This window comes from Hemitrygon akajei, unplaced genomic scaffold (genome assembly GCF_048418815.1).
Source record: "Hemitrygon akajei unplaced genomic scaffold, sHemAka1.3 Scf000092, whole genome shotgun sequence".
NCBI lineage: Eukaryota > Metazoa > Chordata > Chondrichthyes > Myliobatiformes > Dasyatidae > Hemitrygon > Hemitrygon akajei.
In genome coordinates, this window is record NW_027331978.1 from 1,657,945 (window position 1) to 1,679,326 (window position 21,382).

Consider the following 21,382-nt stretch of genomic DNA (forward strand, 5'->3'; position numbering starts at 1 on the left):
CAAGCTAATGCAACGGGGCAGTTACTGACTCCCAAAAGCTGCTGGATAATCGGGTTGCCATGGAGATTTTATAACGTGCAATAACGGGGAGCGCGACTCTGCAGAATCAAGCCCTGAAATGTTGCTGTTTCTCCGGACCGGTGAAGGATTCACACTGGACTTCCTCAGATGTCAGTAGCATTTGCAAATTTTTATAATCACTAATGGAGAGCGGGAAAACTTTGGGAGAACATAACCGAGATATAGACTAGGAAGGTTAATGGGAAATATAGCAGATGAAATAAAATACTGAAGATCGTGACTCCCGATAATGAAACACGCCTCTTCCACGACACTCACTCACTGACTATGCGTCTCTCCAAGTAGCTACAGATACTGACCATCGGGATCGCTTAGCCCCCACAGACACCATAACTCCTCCTCTAACCTCTTCCAATCACCCAGCGCCTTCTGTACAGGCTGTACCCACATCCCTCCACCAGAGACCATTCCCCCTCAGCTCGCCTGCTCATTAAACACACCTCCCAATAAACACACGTCTCCCCCAATACCCTGTCCGAATGAGCCCAGTCCTCCTACACAGAAACCCCCCGAGTCCATTCCATCAGCACAGGCCCTTCGCATTGAAATCACCGACACCCACCGCACACGTTTTACACATATCCAAAGACCACACACCACCTCACTGAACCCTACTTCTGAATCTTCTTCTTCGCCACCAACACCCGGCAATGTCTCTGATCCTCCCCATCAGTTTGTGCCAGTGGGTGTTCCACCCTCAGACTAATGGGCAGGCTGAGAGGACGGACCCGGACCTGGAGCGAACCCTTCTCTGCCTTCTGTCCGGGAATCTGTCCTCTTGGAGTGACCATTTAATCCGGGCCGAGTCCGCCCACAATACCCTTCAGCATTCACCGCTGGGTCTGACCCCATTCGCATGTCAAATTGAGTTTCTGCCCGCTCAGTCTCCTGATCAGGAATTAGATGTCGGGGTCCCCTCCGCCGAGTAATTTGTTCAAAGGTTCTCAAGGACAGAGACTCGGAAAGGAAGTTTAGCCGGGCTGCAGGTCAAGGCCAACAGACACAGGCGGCTTGGCCCCTCTTTCAATATTGACAAGCGGGTCTCTGTTCAAGTAAAGATCGTCCACTCAAAGTGGAATGGCGGAAACTAGCCCCTCGCTTTATCCGTCTCTCTAAAGTCATGAGGGAAACTGCCCCGGCAACATACACATCACATGTTCCCCGTTCTCTAAAAATTCATCCCGCCTTACATGTATGGGGATTTAAACTTTTACGTTGTCCCTACTTGACCCGAATCGGAAGCCACACATGCCTCTCCCTCCGCTCCTCACCACCGAGGATCATTTCACTAGTATGGGAGGGATGTGGTCCGGAGGAACCAGGGATATTTTGGATCCTGTCCTTTATTCAGAATTCCAGTGGACATTCCGGGCAGGACTGGGCCGTCAGATGCCGGCCATGGTGGTACGGGATTTGCCGCACCCTCGGGTCGGCGGCAGAGTATTCTCAGCTCTCTGTTTTTCCCTTTGCTGTTTTTGTAATCCTCTGCCTAGTTGCTGCCTGAACTGCAGAGTTCCTCCACCATTGTGTGTGTGTGTGCGTCTCTGTATTTCCAGCAACTGCAGAATCTCCTGTGTTTTATACCTGCCTTTGTGGATTGGACTTGGGCATTAGATACACTTTGATAGTGAGTATATTGTTTATGGGAGCCGCTTTCTGCGTTAAAACAGCTCCTGAGTTTTCTATATACAAAAAAAAACTGAGGTTTGGAGATGGAACCGGAGCTTGCAGAAACTTTTAACGGCACCTTGATTACCGATAATGCCCTGCATTAAAAATTTCGCCGGCGCTGAAGCATCGATCACATGCGCAGGCGTCAAGATTGATGACGTTTGCGAATATCACGCATGCGGGCAGTTCACGAAAGGCCTCGGGAGCGCGGCTTCTGGATCGTACTCAGTTAAGTGATTATCTCCGGGCGACTGTCCTAAACACCGACTGAGGGACCATTGCTGTGACCTTCCGACACTGCACCCCGCAATCCCGGGACAGTCCTGCTCACCTCCCTGTCTCTCAGCCCCACGATCCGTACACCGACTGTTGAGGGAATGGGACCCGATGGATCTCTCAGACAGAGCTGAGCTCCAGCTATCAAAATGCAAGGATTAGGAACTCGGAGAAAGGGAACAAATTCGGGTCTTTTACATAACCAGTTGAGAAAATCACCAGAAACTCAGCATTCGTACACTTTTCCCTAGATGCTGCCTGGCCTGCTGAGTTCCTCCGGCATTTTGTGTGTGTTGCTTGAGCTAACTCCGTTTGTTCTGGACTTTTCTGCCCGTGACGACATGTTTTGACCCATTCTGTCTGGGAAGATAATGACATCAAAAACCTTTGTCCTTGGGCAACAAGTAGCTTTCACATCGCAAATGTGCCAGACTCCAATGAGACAAACTACTGCCATTCCCTTCATATTCATTGGCATTGCCATCACTGAGTTCACCACTGTCAGTCACCTGGGGGAGGCTTCAGGGGAAATATATATGTACAATACAGAAACTGATGTGTGTATTGTGGCGATGCAAAAGTTGCTGGAGTATTTACAAGTGGGAAGAAGTGGAGTGATATTTGGAAATCTGTCTTTTTAAAGTGTAATTTAGCAGGCAAACCACATATAGGCAATGTGCAAATCCTTCATTACCCATTACAGGCCTGCTACATAGGTTCTGTGAGAGTGCAGATGAACTCGATCGAACCCAAAGGAGATCCAAGTTCCTACCTCTCCAGATAAAATTCACTGTGCACATGTTGTCACTGGGTGAAAGAATGCACATTACATGATTTATGTGCACAATGGTCATTAGAAATTTGAGGGGACACTGGTGGGAGGGTGGGGAGACATCCAGTGTCTCTGATGCCCTCACCTACAAGATGTGTGTCCAGCTGCAATTTAAGGAGTTGGAGCTAGAAATGGATGAATTCTGGATCATCCAGGAGTTGGAGGGTGTGATAGATATGACATGAAGAGAGGTGAGTTACACCCAAGGTGCAGGACACAGGAAACGGGATGAGAGTCAGGAAGGGTAATGACGTTAAATAGCCATCGCCGAGTACTCTTGTGGCCATCCCCAACAACAACAGGTGGACCACTTTAGAAACTGTTGGGGAGGGAGGGATTCCCTGGCAGAGGAAAGTCAAAGGGGTGATAGGGGATTGGATAGTTAGGGGAACAGAACAAGAGGGGACTAATATCCTAGTGGTAATGGTTGCTAGTGGTAGGGTGGGGGGTGAGGGGTAATGTGGTTAAAATAAGTTGTAGGGGGAATGGGAGCCGGAATGACAGAACCGATAGTGGAGAGGGTGAATTGAATTGACTTTATTACATCGATCCTCCCTATACATTACGTCTCCGTCTAAATGTGCAATGTGTAATATATAGTCATTTATGATAAATAGTTTGTACATAGAACAGTTAATATAACATACAAATGCAAGTGTATCAGCAGGAATTAATCAGTCTGATGGCCTGGTAGAAGATGATGTCCAGGAGCCTGTTGGTCATTTTGCTGTGGTACTGTTTCCTGGATGCTAGCAGCAGGAACAGTTTGTGGTTGTGGTGGAATTGGTCCCCGATATCCTTTGGGCCCTTTTTACACACCTGTCTCTGTAAATGTCCTGAATAGTGGGATGTTCACATCTACAGATGTGCTGGGCTGTCCACACCACTCTCTGCAGGTTCCTGCAATTAAAGGAAGTACATTTCCCATACCAGGCAGTGATGCAGCCAGTCAGGATGCTCTCAATTACATTCCTGTAGAAAGTTCTTAGTATTTGGGACCCCATCCCAAACTTCTTCAGCTGTCTGAGGTGAAAGAGGTGCTGCTGTGCTTTTTTCACAACACAGCCGGTACATACACACGAGGAAATCTGCAGATGCTGGAAATTCAAGCAACACACACAAAATGCTGGTGGAACACAGCAGGCCAGGCAGCATCTATAGGGAGAAGCACTGTCGACGTTTCTGGCCGAGACCCTTCGTCAGGGCACCATGTGATATCCTCGGTGGTGTTTATGCCAAGGAGCTTAAAGCTCGTCACCTTCTTAACCACAGATTGATTAATGTCAATAGGGGTAAGCCTGTCTCCATTCCTCCTGTTGTCCACAATCAGCTCCTTTGTTTTTATGACAATGTGGGAGAGTTTGTTTTCTTGACACCAGTCAGATGTTGTTCAGACCTCAGACAGAGTCAGCAATCAAATGGTTGAGCATGGTGCGATGGATGTGCTGAGCTGTGTATATCACAATGCAAGAAGCATCGTAGGAAAGCCCGATGAGCTCAGGACAGGGGATTAAGATATTGTAGCCATTATTGGGACTTGTTTACACCCAACAGTCTGAGGGATTTAGAGAAACAAATTTGTAGAGAGATTGTAGACCATGTCAATAAACTTAGGTTTATTCAGTAAGTGGTTTTAACTTTACATATATTGACTGGGACTCCCATGCTGTAAAAGGACTAGATGGGGTAAAGTTTGTCAAATGTGCCTTTAATCAGTATGTAAAATTTCCGACGTAGAAGTGTGCAATAAGCTGTTAGGAAATGATCCAAGGCTGGTGACAGAATTTAGTGATCATAATGCCATGAGTTTCAAAATAAAGATGGAAAAAGAGAGGTCTGGACCACAGGATGAGATGCTAAATTGGAGAAAGGTCAATTTTGATGGTATGAGAAAGGATCTAACAAGTGTGGTTTGGGACAGGCTGTCCCCTGGCAACAGAGTACTTGTAAGTGGAAGGCCTTCAGAAGTGAAATTCTGAGGGTGTAGAGTTTGTATGTGCCTGCCAAAATAAAAGTTGAGTGATAACTGGTACAGGGAACCTTGGTTTTCAGAGATATCGAGGCCCCAGATATTTTGTTCCTCTAAATCCCTCAGACTGTTAGGTGCTACCAAGACCCATTAATGACTACAATATCAGGATTCCACGCACTGAGCTCATCTGAGTTTTTTTAGTTTTCTGCCGTTGGTTGCTAAAAGTTTTTGCTCTATTATGTGCCCTCTATGTTGGCTTTATGTTGGCTTTGGCTTCTCATTTTAGCCACGGTTGTGTCCTCCTGTCTTTCTAATATTTCCACTTCTGTGGAATCACTCAGCTCCCGAATTACTCCCAGAAACTCCAGCCATTGTTGCTCCGTTGTCACTCCTACCTTTCCCTTCCAAACAAGTTTGGCCAGCTTCTCTGTCATAGAAACATGGAGAAGTTCAGTACGGAAATGGGCTATTTGGCCCATCTAGTAAATGCTGAAAAAAACATTTAAGCTGTCTAATGCAACTACCTGCACTGGGACCATCGCCCTTCATACCCCTACCATCCAGGCTCCCATCCAAAATTCTTTTAAATGGTAAAACCGAGCTCCTATTCACCACTTGTGCTGGTATCTCATTCCACACTTTCACAACCATTTCAGTAAAGAGCTTTTCCACATGTTCCTATTAAATATTCACCTTCCCCACTTACCCCTGACCTGTGGTTGTAGTCCCACCGAACCTCCATGGAAAAAGCTGCTTGCATTTAGTCTATCTATACTCCCATAATTTTCTATACTTATAACAAATCTCCAATCCAATGTATAATTTCCTTCTTTATGTTTAGAGCCTTTTTTAGGTGTATAAGATGATGAGAGGCATTGATCTTGTGGATAGCCAGAGGTTTTTTCTCAGGGTTGAAATGGCTAACACGAGGGGGCATAGTTTTAAGGTGCTTGGAAATAGATACTGAAGGATGTCATGGGTAAGATTTTTACACGTGTGTGAAATGCACTGCCAGCAGCGGTGTTCCAGGCAGATACAATGGGGTCTTTTAACAGCCTATTAGAAAAGCTTAGAAAAACAGAGGGCTGTGTGCTAGGGAAATTCTAGGCAGTTACTAGAGTAGGTTACATGGTTGGCACAACATTTTCGGCTGAATGGCCTGGAATATGCTGTAGATTTCTATCTTCTATTTTGAACAGTGAAGTAACTACTCTTCTTTAATCTGTACAGGGTCCACGATTTTAATACCAGTTTTCCAAACTCCCATAGACTCTTTGTCCATCTCCTGAGTAAACAGAGATGGAAAAATATTTAAGAATTAAGATCTCCCCCATCTGCTTTGGTTCCACTCGTGGATTGCCATTCCGGTCTTCCAGAGGACCAACTTTGTGCCTTGCAATCCTTTTACTATTAATCTATCACTAGAATCCCTGAGGATTATCCTTCACCTTTTCTGTGAGGGCAACCTTATTCGTTCTTTTAGCCATACTGGTTTATTTCTTATGTGTTCTCTTGCATTTCTTATACTCCATAAGATTCTGCCTGCCTATACCTTTGCCATAAAGCAGACTGTCCCAATCCACAGTTGCTAGATCCTAGTATATTAATTCCAGGTGTTGATCCATACCCTCAACACATCCACCTTTCCTACAATGCTCGTTGTATTGAAATATACAGGGCTCAGCATATTTACTGCATCATGCTCAACTTTTTCATTCCTGACTTTGAGGACTGAACAACAACTATCTCCACAAACACTCCACTCTCTGTTCAGTTATTCGGGCGCCCATTCCCCCTGCAGCTTTCTTTTAACCACCCCCCCCCCTTAGCCCCACCTCCCAGCATGCAGCTCTATCATCCCTTTGGCTTTCCTCTCCCAGATAAATAAAAAGGAGGTGCATACCAGGTACAGGCAGATAGGAACAAATGGGGTCCTTATGAAATACAGGAAATTCAAGTGAAAACTTATGAAAGAAAGAAAAGAAGGCATGAGTTTGCCCCTGCAGACAAGGTGAAGGGGAATCCTCAGGAAATCTGCAGCTATGTTAAGAGCAAAAAATATTACATGGGAAAAAATTAATCCTCTGCAAGATCAGAATGGTAATCCATATGAGGAAACAAAATAGATGGGGAGGTCAAGGCAGTGGATGTTGTCTACATGGACTTTAGCAAGGCACATGACAAACTCCCTAAGGGAGTTTGGTCAAGAAGGTTCAGTCACTCAGCATTCAAAATGAGATAGTAAATTGGATGATCAAACCTTGGCAACTCAAGTAATCTCATTTGAAATGTTGTCCTACACCCATTGATGTACTTTGTAAATCTTTTTACATGTTAAAAATGAGATGGAATTTGTCTCCAGGGATCTCAAACACGGCATGCCAGTTTTGCTGTCTCTGTCTAGAAGTCTAAAAAGTGGAGCAAGGGATTCAATCGACCATCCTTCCTGCTCAGACTGTGGGGAGGGAATCACTCGGGCATTTGACCAACTGGCATGCCCGTCATTTTACACAGGAAAAAGGCCGTTCACCTGCTCAGACAGTGGGAATGGATTCAATCGGTCATCTCAACTGAAGGTAAGTTCACACTGGGCAAGGCCATTCACCTGTTCTGTGTGTGAGAAATGATTCAGTCAGTCTTCCCACCTGTGGACACACCAGTCAGTTCACACCGGGCAGAGGTTGTCATCTGCTGAATTTCTGGGAAAGAATGCACTGAGTCATCTGACCTAATGGCACACCAGTGAGTTCACAGTGGGGAAAAGCCGTTCACTTGCTCAATCTGTGGGAAAGGATTCACTCCGTCATCCAATCTGCAGAGTCATCAGCGAATTCACACTGGAGAGAGGCCATTCAGCTGCTCAGTCTGCAGGAAGTTATTCACTAATTCATCTCACCTACAGAGTTACCAGCGAGTTCACACTGGGGAGAAGCCATTCACATGCTCAGTCTGTGGGAAGGGATTCACACAGTCATCCACACTACAGAGTCATCAGCGAGTTCACACTGGAGAGAGGCCTTCACCTGCTCAGTCTGGGGGAAGACATTCACTCAGTCATCCCATCTACAGAGACATCAGCAAGTACACACTGGAGAGAGCCCATTCACCTGCTCAGAATGTGGGAAAGGATTCACTCAGTCACCCCAATTACTGGCACACCAGTCAGTTCACATTGGGGACTGGCCGTTGTTATGATTCCCTAGGTTTTGTTTGCCGTGGACTATCATTTTAAGAGAGAGAGAGATTAAGAAGGTGAATCAGTCTGCCCTGCAGCTTGTTTACATCGCTCGCAGCTTGTTTAGTTTTAACCGAGGACACAGACACTCAGAGTCAGACTGAAATGAAGGATGGAAAATAGGATCAAAACCAGGGAACTACTGGCCAAGGATCACTGATTGCAACTTTCCTATGCCCACAAGGGTGGGTTAATTATCGATTCAGCATACATCGAATGCGTGGATGTCACCTCATTTGATCCATAGGAGTGGATCTCATTTGGGGTAACCTGTGAAGACCACTGATGTGTTAACCCTTGCCTGAGTGTGGTGTGGCAATTCACTTGAAGATGATACCCTTTGTGACAAGTCACTTTCGGTGATAATTCATATGTGGATTTGGAACGAAGACAGATAAAATCTACAGCAACTGTTGTCTCGTTTTACCACCATGAAACCTGTGGTATTAAACACAATTGCCTTCTCTCAACATTTACGCTAGATTACAAATATCTCTCTCATCACCTATTCCATGGTTGAACTGAACTTTCATACTTTGCCATCTCAAGATTCCAAGTCTTGTTTCTCCCGAGCTCAATAGTTTTGGAGTTCTATTTACACACATATATACACATAACACTGTTAACTTTTGTTTATCTTGCTTGTTACTATGTTATAAGTATATTCTAATAAAGATTGTTTTAACTTCAAAAACAGACTCCAGGTGTAGTCTATTGCTGCTGGTACATTTCTAAAGCATTATGATTCATAACAAAATTGGGCCTGCGTCCGAGATATTAACAGTTTTGGGGCATTGTCATTAATTATCAATTTCATTGAGGAAGTCCATTTGATTTATTTGTGTGTGGAAAATCAGCAGCAATGGATGTTGATAGATGTCAGGAAGCGCCAACCTCTGAGGCATTAGGGTTGAGTTGTTGAGTCTTGCTAGAAGGTTAAAACTTGCTAAGGTGAAATTGACAATGAGGAGGGCACAGATGCAGAGGATAATAGCTGAACATTATGTATCTGAGGGAGTGTTTAAAGTGGAGGAGTTGGAGGTGTTTCCTGAAAGTAAACCTCATGAGCTTGTGCTGCAGCACAAGTTAGAAAAATTAAAGATGGAGGCTGCGGAAGGCAGAGGCAGTTTGATGGTTGGGAGGCAGAAAAACAGGGAGGAAGCAGAAAGACAGCGGCTGTTTGAGCTGGAAAAGATAGAGAGATTGCAGCAAAGGGGTCTAGAGTTAGACTCTAGTGTTAAGTTTAAGGCCAGTCAGGAAGTTAAATCGGTACCTCCATTTGACGAGGCAGAGGTTGATATATACTTTCAGCATTTTGAGAAGGTTGCTCAAAGTTTAAAGTGGCCAAAAGAGGGTTGGCCCTTTCTCTTACGAAGTGTAATTAAGGGGAAGGCTCAGCAAGCCTATTCTGCTTTGACAGTTGATGAAGCAGCTGATTATGACCTAGTGAAACAGTCTGTGCTCAAAGCTTACGAGTTGGTCCCAGAATCATACAGGCAAAAGTTTGGAAATTTGAGGGAATCTGTGAAACAGACTTATATGGAACTTGCTTATGAGAACTTTATGTGTTTTGACCGCCGGTGCACATGTAAAAATATAAATGATGATTGTAACAGCTTGAAAGTGTTGCTTTTAATTGAAGAATTCACAAAGTGCATTCCTGATGACATAAAGACCTATTTAGATGAAAAGGATGCTGCCACTTTTCAGGAGTCTGATAGAATAGCAGATGAGTTTGTTTTTGCTCATAAGGTTAAGATTATCCCGAATAACAGCTTCCAAAAGAGTAGCAGGGATCACCATGGTAAACCTGAAATTAAAGCTGGAATAGTGACAAGAGTAAGGATGAAGGGAAGCAGTTGAAGGAGAAATATTCTGGTCTCACTTGTTACTATTGTAAGAAAGCTGGTTATATGATGGCTAATTGTTCCATCCTGAAGAAGAAAAAGGAAAAGGAGTCAGTCCCGAATGCCTGTGTTCAGTATGTTGAAGCACCTATAAACCCACAGGGTTCTGAACATTCTGTTGAGGCTCAGTTAAGGTCTGAGAGGTCTGACCGAGTTGAGAAGGGATTCGATCATTTTATGTCAGATGGGTTTGTATTAGTAAAGGAAGGGTCAACCCCGGTATGAGTGAAAATTCTTCGAGTTACTGGGGATTCTCAGTGAGTTATATCAGACAGCGTTCTAAAGTTTGGTGATGAGTCTCACACTGGTGAGGTAAACCTTACTAAATTCATTGAGGCGACGTGTTTTCCGTGCCATTGCACAAGGTAACTTTACAGTCAGGGTTGGTTTCGGGACCTGTTACGATCGGAGTATGCTCCAGTTTACCAGAGGAAGATGTTAATTTGCTGTTAGGGAATGACCTGGGAGATGGTAAAGTTGTTCCTGCAGTGCAGTTAACAATTAACCCAAACACTGATGACCCACAGATGGATTTTAACATTTATCCTTCCTGCACAGGAACTCGTAGTATGGCTAAAATGTCTGCCGATGCAGAAGAGTTTATCGCAGAACAGAACCAAAACCCTAAGTTTGAAGCTTTAAAAGAAACAGCTTTCTCAGATGATGAAATTAAGAAAGTGCCAGTAGGGTATTATCACAAGGATTGAGCGATAATGAGGACATGGAGGCCACCTGCTATACCAGCGAGTGAGGAATGGGCAATTGTTCACCAAGCTGTAATTCCTAAAGTTTATAGGACTGAAATTTTAACTTTGGCCGACATTCTGCCCTCAGTTGGCCATTTTGGAGTGAATAAAACTGTAAACAGGATTATGAAATAATTTTACTGGCCTAATCTGAGGAAAGATATTGTGACCTTTTGCAGAACCTGTCACATTGGTCAAGTTGTTGGTAAACCTAATCAGATCTCCACAGTGCCCCACTGCAGTCTATATACAACTGCATTTGGTGAAACCTTTTCATAATTTATAGTGGATTGTGTTGGCCCATTGCCAAAGACTAAAGCTGCCCATCAGTATCTGCTAACTATTAGGTGTACTGCATCCATATTCCCAGAGGCAACACCTCACAGAAATATTAAAGCTAAAACTGTGGCGAAGGCTCTTACCGAGTTTTTTACTTTATTTGGTTTGCCTAAAGAAATCCAGTCTGACATGAAATAATTTTACATCTGGATTATTCCAGCAGGTAGTTGATTAACTGGGTGCGAAACAAATTACATTCTTTGCGTTCCATCCAGAATTACGATGGGTTCTAGAAAGATTTCATTCTGCCCTCAAAACTGATTAAGACACAATGTGTTCCACACTGTCTCTCTCTCTCGCTCCGTGCCTTGTAAATGCTTGACAAATACATCATCGGACGCACGCACACACATGCCAAAAAAAGACATACTGTGTTGAAAATGGAAAGGACTGACATGAAGGAATATATTTGCTTTTGTTCGCAGTAAGAGAGTTGGTACAGGAATCACTGGGCATTAGTCCATTTGAATTTGTATTTGGTCATAGTGTGAGGGGTCCTTTGACCTTGTTAAAGGAACAATGAATTGATGGGGATGTGTATGTTAACTTGTTAGACTAAGTTTTTAAGTACAACAATGAAATACTCCAGGCCTGTAGTCTAGCGAGACAAAACTTAAAGATTTCTCAAAACAAAATAAGTGTTTGTTTGATAAGCGGGCTTGCGAAATAAAATACCAGGTGGGGGATAAGTTGCTTACCTTATCTCCAATGTTGACGAATCCACATCAGGCGAAACTCAATGGACCGTATGAAATAGTCGTTCAAATTAATAATGTGAGTTATGTTATCAAAACACCCGACTGACGTAAACTAACACAGGTGGTACAGATAAATATAATAAAGCCTTATTTTGACAAGCAGGCACCATCTGTGTGTGTTGTTGTCAAAACATATGAATCTGGTAACCCTGAGAATGAAACAATTGACTCGTCTGAGAATTTTCACAAGCATAACATGGTCCCATTAAGCTAATGAACTCGGTTGTTCCAGAAAATATTGATAACAGGTTGGCTCATCTGCAGCCAGAGCAACAACAACAGCTGAAGGAATTAATTCTGAAGTTTAAAGATTTATTTCCCGATGTTCCCAAGCAAACCACGGTCGCAATACATGATGTAGATATTGGTCAAGCCAAACCGATTAAACAACACCAATATTGCATGAACGTAGAAAAGTGTAAATAAGTTGAGCAAGGAATTGAATATATGCTGGAAAATGGTATTGTTAGCCCTTCAGCATCAGATTGGAGCTCACCCTGCGTTATTGTGCCCAAACCTGATGGTAGTGTTAGATTTTGCACTGATAAAAGGAAGGCAAATGTCCTACCCTAGGGTAGATGATTGCATCAATAAGGTTGGAAAATCTAAATTTCTTACAAAGATTGATCTGTTGAAAGGGTATTGGTGTGTTCCATTGACGGACAGAGGTCGAGAAATTTCTGCGTTTGTGACAACATCTGGGTTGTATGAATACAATGTTTTGCTGTTTGGAATGAAAAATGGTCCAGGAACATTCCAGAGAACGTTTGATTCTGTAATTCGAGGATTAAAACACACAGATGCCTATATTGATGACTTAGTCACGGGGTATGACACTTGGGAAGAGCATATCTCTGCAGTATAAAAGCTGTTTGACAGGCTTTCCCAGGCCAGCCTTACAGTTAACTTGGCTAAGAGTGAATTTGGCCATGACACTGTGACCTGTCTTGGCTATGCTGTAGGTCAAAGCAAGTTGGCTCCTGTTCGGGCAAAAGTCCAGCCAATTTCTCAAGTTCGTTTTCTGACTGCTAAGAAGGCTCTTAGAAGGTTTCTGGGAATGGATGGATATTATCGTAAGTTCTGAAAGAACTTTGCTGCTATCGCTCTTCCTCTGACTAATCTCCTGAAGAAGGTTGAAAAGTTTGTTCGGACCGAACCTTGTCAGTAGGCATTTGATCGGTTGAAAGTTATTTTTTGAGATTAGACCAATCAATGTAGTATTGTCAGCAAATTTAATTAGCAGATTGGAGCTGTGGGTGGAAACACAAGTCATGGATGCACAGAGAGTAAAGGAGAGGTCCAAAGAGACAACCCTGTGGGGTATGTATGCTGAGGGTCAGAGAGACAGAGGTGAGGGAGCCCATTCTTACCACCTGCTGGGGATCTGACAGGAAGTCCAGGATCCAGCTACACAAGACAGGGTGAAGGCCGAGGTCTCTGAGCTTCTTGTCGATACTTCATGCTTTGTATGGCTACTGCTCTGCCTATGACTGCAAGGAACTGCAGATAACTTTCGAGAGCAGAGAACATCAGAGAAACAAGCCTCCACTCCATGGACTCTCCCTACACTTCCCCTCCCTCAGAAAAGCAGGCCATGTACACAAAGAAGCTCATAACCTGGACATTCTTGCTGCAAATCCGCTCCCACATTGGCGGAAAGATACAAAAGCCGTAAGGTGCGTAACGCCAGGCTGAAGGATGGCTTCCTGTCTGCAGTTATAAGCCAAATGAAGGATAAAATGGACTCGACCTAACAATGTAACTCGACTTGACCCTGCAGCATATGTCTATCTGCACTGCACTTTCTCTGCAGCATTAATGCTTTGTTACAGTTATTGTTTTGTCGTATATCAGCTCAATGTACTGTTGTAATGTATCTATCTGTGCGGATGGTACGTCAGGCAAGATTGTCACTGTAGCTCAGTACATGATGATAATAAACAAATTTCCCCATTTTAATTGTGTCGAAATATTAGACAGACTGAGCTTCTGCTCTGGAACCACAGAAGGAAACTGAACTGTTGTCATTTCTGAGGAAAGCAAATATATGGAAGATGCTTCAATCTCACATTACGATCTGCAGTAACTGGGATCAGGTGACCGGTGTTGGGTCTCCCATATCAATATCAGAATCAGGTTTAATAGCACCGGCATATGCCTTGAAATTCGTTGTCTCTGCGGTAGCAGTAGAACCTAATTCTTAACAAAAGATTTTAACAATTGTGATTTAAAATAAGTATATATATATATATATAGTACAAAAATAAAAATGTAATAAACTATTTTAATTGTGTAAATGTAATAAACCATTTTAATTGTGTGGAACTATTTGACTGACTGCGTTGTTGCTTTGGAAATTCTGAAGTGAAGCTGAATTAAACTTTACACATTTATGAGAAGCTCAGATAAATATAAATGGTTAAATTCTCACATAAATGGGTCATACACTCAGAAACATCGGCTGCACTTCAGCACGTTGAAACAGTGAATGAAACATGCAGAAAATATTGCAGGAAAAAAAACATTGTCCACCCACAACGAGAGGACGTGACAGATCCGGATCTCACTGCCTTGTCTGAAGGGGGAAAGGTGAAGCTACACGGACACGTAGAACAGTGACCCGCAGATGCTGCAGATCTGCAGAAAAACGTGAACAGGAAACGGTATCAGATCACGCGTGGAGGGTCTCCCACCTGAACCGGTGACTCTGCTCTTCGCCCATCAAACACTGCCCGACCCATCCGCCGCATTCCCCACATTGTTCCATATTTACACCAGATACATGTCTGCTTTTCCACACCATATCTACACCGATCCCTTTCCCTCCACCCCCAGGTCACAGAGTCAAGGGCTCGATTCCCATCCCGTTCCTAAACATAATTCAAGCCCAAACAGGAAGTGTTCACGTTTCATTTTAATCGGTTCTGTGTTTATAAACACTAATTTCTATTCACATTCCTCTGGCCTCAGTGGACAGGAACACTGAAACATCAAGTGAGAAACAGCAGCAGGTGGCCATTCGGCCCCTCTAACCATCAACAAGATGGCGGCTGCTCTCCCAACTCAGCCACATTTTTCTGTCCCATCCTCATTTCCTCGATCCCTTGGGTCTCCACACATCTGCCGGCCTCTTTTCTACGTGATGATGATCACTGAGTCTTCACCGCCCTCTGTGGTCGGGATTTACAGACATTTACCACCCTCGGAATGGAGACATTTCCCCTCATCACAGTCCCGGACAGTCCACCCCCTTTTTCAGAGACTGGGATCCCTGGTTCAACCCGTAATGATGTTGTGCATTTCAATGTGTTCACCTCTCGGTCCTCGATTCTCTAAATGACATTTAGAGTTATCACATTTGATCTTTCTTCATATGATGACCCCACCGCTCCAGGGATCAGTCAGGTGAATCTTCATTGCGCTCTCTATAACAAATACTCTCTAACCTCTTTGTTCATCCTCTATGGAATTAATATCCATCTTCTGCAGCCCCGTGTTGCCCCAAACATTCACCTCCCACCCTTGTCACTATTTTCACCTTCCACCTCACCCCTAACCTGTATCCACATCTACATCCCCAGCTCTTGCCCCATCCCCACGCCTCACCTCTTTTCTCCGACTATTTCCCGTCCACTCTCAGTCCAGAGGGAGGGTCTCGGCCCGAAATGTTGACGGTCCATTTCGCTCCACAGATGCTGCCCGACCTACTGAGTTCCTCCTGCAATTTGTTCTTTGGTCTGTATAACCCGTGTTAGTATGGGGAGCGGGATTTTACACCATATTGCAGGGTTAGGGTTAGGGTTAATGGACTTTTCAGTGGGACAACAACATGAATCACGGATTTCATCACTGAATCCAGTGTTGTGAGATGTAAAGTCCTCTGTTATGTGTCCGGCTGTGCCGTGTTGTTGGTGGAGTGGGCAGCGTGGTGTTTGTCTCGATTCGGGTCACAACACCAGAATTGCCATCGGGGTCCACACACAGTGTATTAGTCAACAGAAAACCTCTCGTCCCTGCAGTCTTTGTCTCCTGGTAAACTCAACACCCTGACAATGTGGACCATAGGTACCCCTTCCTCTCAGAGTCAGGGAATCACTCAGACAGCTGATCGCTGAGATGAATTATATTTATTGGTCATTAAAGTTCGCCCAGATTCGTTTGGACGGATTTGATGTGGGGTTTGGGGTGTCACAGTGAAAGGGCGGGACGACCGAACTTTCTCCGTTGTCCAAACATCCTTCCAGGTGAGGCGACACTTCATCTGTGAATCTTCCGGGGTCGCCTGTTGTGTCCGCTGCTCCCGATGTGGCCGCCTCGACACTGGTGACACCGGCTCCTCCTCAGTTGTTCCGGGTAGGAATGTTTTTTAACGGGTGTCGATATTTTTCTTCCCTTTTGTGCGGGGGAGGTCAGGTTTTGGGGGTTGATGATCGGGATGCCGTCCGTTTTGATGCGGAGGGTAGGGATGGAGTTTCATTTTTTTTCTCTCTGAACGACTTTCATGTTTTCTTTGTTTCGTGGTTCTCTGGAGAAGAATAAATACTCAGCGTTATTTATGAATACCTGCTTTGATAATAAATTAACCTTTGAACTATCCACTCCGAGCTGGACTTACTTAGTTAGTCACTCAGACAGGAACATTCTGTGAATTCTCCCACCCAATTCACAAATTCCCCTTACACCACAGATATATCTGTCCAGATACTCCCCACACAAGACAGGCTGGAGCTAAAAATATTTACTACATGACAGACCCTAAAGACAAATTACAAAATAGTCCTAATGGCTTACACACAGAGAACAGACAGAAGCTGTCCTATCTCTATACATGAGTGCACAAGGAGATAAGCATCCTGAAACCCTAGCTAGCTACCCTCAAGAAGAAATATGGCTCAGCACGGCTTAGCACATCGGTTCATCATCAGAAGTTTCTTTCAGAAAAACAGGCTGCTATTTTTCAATGTAGAGTTAACCCTTTTACATACTTTATCGTTCCCTCCTTTAGATCATTACATGATCAACAAAGCAGTAACTTTTTACGGAGAAAGCAACCAAGTACAGCATTGACTTCTCAGAGGGTAAAAACGGCATACATCAGTAATTATAACAATGATATGTACAACCATTTGGACATAATGCAATATCATGCCCCACATATTACCGACAGGTCTTCGAAGATCACCATTTCGACCCTTCGGTGAACCCGTGTAAATCCTGCCCTACTCTCTTGATGCTGTCAGTCTCCTTGGCAGTGTGCTTGGAGAGGGATGTAACGTTAGTAGACTCATCAGGGATATAGGTGCAGCATTCTGTGTCAATAACAGCACAGGCTCCCCCTTTCTCAGCTGGGATAAAATCTAAAGCCGTACGATTCTGTACGACTGTTTGTCGGATTGCAATCATTTCAGTGGATGTTTCTGTTACTTTGGCCTGTGTCTCTGTCAGGGCCCCTGCAGTATTGTGGCCAGCTCCTCAAGTGCTGTAGCTAAATTGATTATGTCTCGTGAATTCCTGGCTACTCCATAGGAGAGAAAAGCGATCATCCAACATCGCTCAGTCTCAGTTATTCCTCTCGGCTGCTGGGCAACTGCAGTTATGGCCAGGATGCATGTTTCCCAGTATAGGAAGTTCAGTTTGGTGGGGGCCTGCGATACCATCCCTCAAAACACCGACAGCCACAGTCATCTCTGACTGGACCACAGTTCCTCACTCTCTTCCCCAGGTGTTATTTGAGGAAGCGCAGGCTGAGAGTTCCTCACTCTGGTTGAGCAGGATTACAGACATTGGAATCATAGTTTTACCCAGCAGGCCCCTAGTTCTACCTGTTTGGCAAGGTGTGACAGATAGACAGAAAGGTGTTAACATGGGGGTCCCCAGAAAGAGATAAACACGAACACCTCTGTTACTTCCTGTAACGGTTTAAATGAACCAGCCACAATAGACCACACCTGGAGTGTGGTTTTGATATTAAAACCACTGTCTTTATTCGTATCTACTTATAATATAACAAATTAAGCAAAATAATCAAAAGCTGAAAGTGTTATGAGTACACATATGTGTAAATATAACTCCCAAACCACTGAGCTCAGGGAATACCAAGCTTAAAGTCTTGAGATGGTAAGGTATGAAATTCAGTTCATTCACGGAATCAATGACGAGAGAGAGATATTTGTAATCCAAGGTGAATGTCGAGAGAAGGCAATTACGTTGAATTCCACAAATTCCACAGTTGTAAAACAGGATAACAGTCTCTGCAGGTCTTATCCGTCGTTGTTCTAAATCCACATACGAATTATCTCCAAAAGTAGCTTATCAGAGGAGTACTGTCTTCAAAAGGAACTACCACCCAGGCAAAGGTTAACACACAGGTAGCTTCCACAAGGTACTCCCAATCCAGATCCAACCACAAAGTATTACCGACAGTGATTTCCACAGAATATCCCTGGACCAGGTGGAAATATGGCTTGAGAAATGGAAAATGGAATTCAATGCGGACAAGTGCGAGGTGTTGCATGTTGGTGAAAGGTGAAATGTTAAGAGGAACATGAGGGGAACCTTCTTCACACAGACGGTCATCCGGGTGTGGAATGAGCAGCCAGCACAAGTGGTGCATGCGAGCATGTTTTCAACATTTAAGAGGTTCGTGTAGGTATCTGGATGGTAGGGATGTGGGAGTGGGCAGTTTAATTAGTTCAGCACAAACCAGATGGCCCAAATGGCCTGTTTCTGTATTGCAATTTTCCACAAGTCCTTTTAACAGCTGTGCAGACCAAACGTTCACCTCAGCAGGGATTTTTTATATTGCGTTAAAATTGTGGAACTTTAAGTTAATAATACGTAATAGAAAATCCCAGATGCACGTCAAGAAAGAAAATTTGCATGAGAGTGTTTCATTTACTGTGGGGCCAGGTGCCCATGCAGCTCAGCAGGAAGAGGGAATAATACCAATGGAGAGAGTCAAACTGCGCCAGGGTACAAATTGGTGCTGGCAGAAATGCCCCATTGTTATAGAAATAGGAAAAGCATCGGGGAATTAATGATCATTCTAGATACCAACACTCTACCCAGTCAGGAGATGACTTCTCTGTCCAACTTGGGTTCCACCTCATTGTAACAGTGAGGAACAGCCAGATCAAAACTTGCCGACTCAAGCAATCTCATCTGAAATGTTGTCCTACAGCCATTGATGGAATTTGTAAATCATTTCAAAGGTTAAAACGAGAAGGAACTTATTTCCAGGAATCTCAAACACAGCACGCCAGTTTTACTGTCTCCGTACAGATATTTAAGAAGTGGAGCGAGGGATTGAATCGACAATCCTTCCTACTCAGACTGTGGGGAGGGATTTATTCGGTCATCTGACCAACTGGCACGCCCGTCATTTTACACAGGAGAAAGGCCGTTCACCTTCTCAGACAGTGGGAATAGATACACTCGGTCATCTCAACTGAAGGTACATCAGCAAGTCCACACTGTGCAAGGCCATTCACCTGTTCCGTGTGTGAGAAAGGATTCAATCGGTCTTCCCACCTGCCGACACACCAGTCAGTTCACACCGGGCAGAGGCTGGTGATCTGCTGAATTTGTGGGAAAGGATTCACTCAATCATCTGAAGTAATGGCACACCATCGGGTTCACACTGGGGAGAAGCTCTTCATTTGTTCAGAATGTGGGAAGCTATTCACTCGATCTTCCACCCTACAGATACATCAGCGAGTTCACACCGGGGAGAAGCCATTCACCTGCTCAGTCTGTGGTGAGAGGTTCAGTCAGTCATCCAACCTACGGAGTCACTTGCGAGTTCACACTGGGGAGAAGCCGTTCACCTGCTCAGTCTGTGGGAAGGGATTCAGTAAGTCATCCAACCTACAGAGTCATCAGCGAGTTCACACTGGGGAGAAGCCATTCACCTGCTCAGTCTGTGGTGAGAGGTTCAGTCAGTCATCCAACCTACGGAGTCACTTGCGAGTTCACACTGGGGAGAAGCCGTTCACCTGCTCAGTCTGTGGGAAGGGATTCAGTAAGTCATCCAACCTACAGAGTCATCAGCGAGTTCACACTGGGGAGAAGCCATTCACCTGCTCAGTCTGTGGCAAAGAATTCACTCAGTCATCCCACCTACAGATTCATCAGCGAGTTCACACTGGGGAGAAGCCATTCACCTGCTCAGTCTGTGGGAAGCGATTCAGTCAGTCATCCAACCTACGGAGTCACTTGCGAGTTCACACTGGGGAGAAGCCGTTCACCTGCTCAGTCTGTGGGAAGGGATTCAGTAAGTCATCCACCCTACAGAGACACCAGCGAGTTCACACTGGGGAGAAGCCGTTCACCTGCTCAGTCTGTGGGAAGGGATTCAGTAAGTCATCCACCCTACAGAGTCACCAGCGAGCTCACACTGGGGAGAAGCCGTTCACCTGCTCAGAATGAGGGAAGTGATTCACTCGGTCATCCCAAGTACTGGCACATCAGTCAGATCACAATGGGGAGTGACCGTTGTTATGAATCCCTAGATTTCGTTTGAAGTTGACTGTCATTTTAAGACAGAGAAATTAAAAAGTTAAATCAGTTTGACTTGCAGCTTCTTTACATCACTCGCAGCTTGTTTAGTTTTAACCGAGGACACAGACACTCAGAGTCAGACGGAGACGAAGACGGAAAAATGGGAAGATCAAAACAAGGGAAGTGGCGGCCAAGGGTCACTGATCGCAACATTCCTATGCCCACAAGGGTGAGTTAATTATCGATTCAGCGTACTCAAATGTGTGGTTGTCAACTCGTTTGATCCGTAGGAGTGGATCTGATTTGGGGTATCCTGTGAAGACCACTGATGTGTTAACCCTTGCCTGGGTGTGGTGTGGTAATTCACTTGAAGACGATACCCCTTGTGACAAGTGACTTTCCGTGATAATTCGTATGTAGATTTGTAATGATGACGGATAGAATTTACAGCAACTGTTGTCTTGTTTTACCACCATGAAACCTGTGGAATTCGACATAATTGCCTTCTCTCAACATTTACGCTGGATTACAAATATCTCTCTCATCACCTATTCCGTGGTTGAACTGAACTTTCATACTTTGCCATCTCAAGACTCCAAGCCTTGTTTCTCCCGAACTCAATAGTCTGGGAGTTATAGTTACACACATATATACACATAACACATTTGTTTATCTTGTTTAAGTTACTATATTATAAGTAGATTCTAATAAAGATGGTTTTAACATCAAAAACAGACTCCATGTGGAGCCTATTGCCGGTGTTCGTTTCTAAAGCGTTAGAATTCATAACAAAATTTGGAGCTGCGTCTGGGATATGAACAGATTTGGGGGCGTGGTCATTAATTATCGATTTCATTGGGGAAATTCCTTTTTGATTTATTTGTGTGTGGAAAATCAGTAGCAACGGATGTTGATAGATGTCTCGAAGTGCCAGGCACTGGAGGACGTCAGAAGGGTTGAGTTGCTACGTATTGCTAGAAGGTTAAAACTTGCTAAGGGGAAATCGACAATAGGGAGGGCACAGATGCAGAGTGTAGTAGCTGAACATTATGTATCTGAGGGTGTG

The 21,382-nt window shown here is 44.3% G+C and overlaps 1 pseudogene; it reads left to right on the forward strand.

Annotated features, from left to right (window-relative positions):
* LOC140722882 (uncharacterized) overlaps positions 1-20,253 on the forward strand; it is a 61,362-nt pseudogene extending 41,109 nt beyond the window's left edge.
* Positions 20,254-21,382: the final 1,129 nt, after the last annotated feature.